The following is a 2,517-nucleotide window of genomic DNA, read 5'->3' as shown; positions in this document are numbered from 1 at the left end:
TTACCAATATGAAAATAGTGTGCTGAAACAAACATTGGTTTTCGAGAAAAATGTGTAACTAGAAGCTCTGCATATGAATTTTGGCCATTATATGGAACCCCTAAAAGATGTTGCCATTAAAAAACTTAGGATAATGGAAAACTTATAAAAATACACTTCGTAAATATTAAGTAGTGTGTTAGGTTTTCAATTCTCAAATCACATTTTTAAAAAAATAGTAGCAATGCTTGTTTGACCTAGACTTTTAATGCCCTCAAATTAAATGTAACTACATTTTCACAACTAAGTATTCATCTGCTATTGAAAAACCAGCAACAACCCTTATTTTCTCTAGATTTTGGCCAGATAAAGAATTATTAAGCAAAGAGCCATACATTTTTAAACATTATTTATTTTAAATTATACACACTAAATTTAAAAGTTATAAAATCTGTCCACTATACTGAACCTATGAAGCTTAGTTTTCGGTTTTGTGATCTGGTTTCATCTTCTTCCTGCCAGTCATTATTCTGCTACTTTTCTATCCCTCCCTTCTTTGATTTCAGACTGTTGGGCAAAAAAGGAGACAGGTTCATTTGTCTTTATTAGGGATGTTAGCTTGAAATGAAATAATAATGAGGAAGGAATGACAAATTTATTCTTATTAAAGCACACATTTAAATATAGACATTATATTCTGACTTGCTGAGCGACAAGCTGAACTGCCGCCTTGGCCACCGAGTTAGGAACTGAAAAACAATATGGTAGGTATCTACAGTATCTAATTACCTACAATTAAAAGTAAACAAAAAATAACAAGTTATGTTTAAATTACAGCAGTTAAATATATGAGGTTTCAGGTTCTAAAATAAATAATAAATCAAAATTGAAAACCATTTTAGTTAAAAAAAAAAAGTAAGAAAATCTATTTTATTAAATACAATAGTTCATGTACAATTGTATGTCACATTCACACACACATACAGATACTTTTCCAAAATCATTTTACATTTAGCTTCAATGAAACTTAAAACTATATAATTATGGTAAACATAGGCATATACAGTATGTTACATTTCTTGAGTTTACATTCTAATAAGTAGTAAATAAATTTAGTCCAAAGACATAAATTACAAGAATTTGGTCACATCATTGGCATCCATATCATTGCACAATCTTTGTTTACAAATGCATCAACCCTGTTTAGTTTTATGAATGTCTGCTCTTTACTCAAAACAAAAGATCATATATAAATCAACCCTTTTAAGAGCCAAAGTCCAAATACTTCTTCTTTTCTCATCAACTGGGAAAATGTAAAACAGTAAATTTTAAAAACTCTCACAATGTTAACAATAAGTTTGACACAAAACCTACAAAAAAACATTAAAAATCAAACTAGGGGTCATCCTATAAAAAGAAATTAGAAATAAGATTAAACATTTTTCTTAGCTACTGACATCTATTGTAATGATTATGTAAAATAGCATTGCAATAATTCAAATAGTTCATAAGTAATTTAATGGTCCAATGGTTGATCATGTTTAAGGTCGCTTAGGTTAGGTTTATCACATTCCAAATATCTTTTGCAAAACAATAAGAGAATATCAGTTTATAATTGTCTTTTAGAATAATTGTTTCATAGAATTCTCGACACTGACATTAACTAAAGTATATTATAAATACGGATTTGCCTAATTCACAAAATGTTAAGTCGGCTATCGTCACATCGCAACAGCTTTGTTTCAAATCCTTTCTTAAACTAAATCTATTTATTCATAACCTTACCTGTGAAACGAAACACTGCTTCTTTTTTCGAATCTCTCATTACATCCGTACGCAACACAAGAAGTAACCATATTAAATTAAATACATTTGAAGTAGGGTAAACAAGGGTTGGGTCTTCAAGTTAAAAAACCATATTTTACAAACTTTCTGATAAGCTTCAGCACTAATATATTTCTACGTTGGTTAATTAATACGTTTATTAATATAAACCAAACCTATTATCTTTCTCAAACGCAGCAAACTATAGAAATCCCGCACGATAGCCCGCCACTACATTGGTTCTTATGGAAGTTTTCCAGCAGGTAGCCAACAATCAGCTGTTCGAGATCTCGGTTTCCAAACAAACGACGAATAAGCTCTCTATGATATATATGCTCGAAGCAAATGCTGTATACCGAGAGCTAAGATGTTGAACGTCAAAACCTAAAATAAAAACCTTAAGTCACGATCTCTCACGCCATGTTGATTTTTTCTTCATTACTTTTAAAGGGATTTTTTTATTTTTAACTCGATACCTCCCTCTTAATTGTTGTTCTGTCACAAATATTTTCAACAGATATTCCCAGAGTGTAATAGCGTGGGTGTAAAAAGGCGCGCAAGTCTTCGTTAGTTGTCATCACTTCCGCGACTTTTTACATTTATGTTATTGCACTAAGTGAATATCTGTTGAAAATATTTGTGGTGGAACAACAAACGCAGGGGAGGTATCGAAATAAATTTTATAAAGGCCCTGACACACTGCCAAATATTTGT

At 30.8% G+C, this 2,517-nt stretch overlaps 1 long non-coding RNA gene across 1 annotated transcript; it reads right to left on the bottom strand.

Moving 5' to 3' along the window:
- Positions 1-615: 615 nt before the first annotated feature.
- LOC134527523 (uncharacterized) lies at positions 616-2,290 on the bottom strand. Its single transcript, XR_010074210.1, has 2 exons — positions 1,765-2,290; positions 616-1,282 (listed from the first exon to the last, which is right to left on the bottom strand). It is a non-coding gene; the product is annotated as an uncharacterized LOC134527523 (long non-coding RNA).
- Positions 2,291-2,517: the final 227 nt, after the last annotated feature.

The sequence above is a fragment of the Bacillus rossius genome, chromosome 1 (genome assembly GCF_032445375.1).
Source record: "Bacillus rossius redtenbacheri isolate Brsri chromosome 1, Brsri_v3, whole genome shotgun sequence".
Taxonomy (NCBI): Eukaryota; Metazoa; Arthropoda; class Insecta; order Phasmatodea; family Bacillidae; genus Bacillus; species Bacillus rossius.
This window is presented reverse-complemented; position numbering and strand designations above follow the sequence as displayed.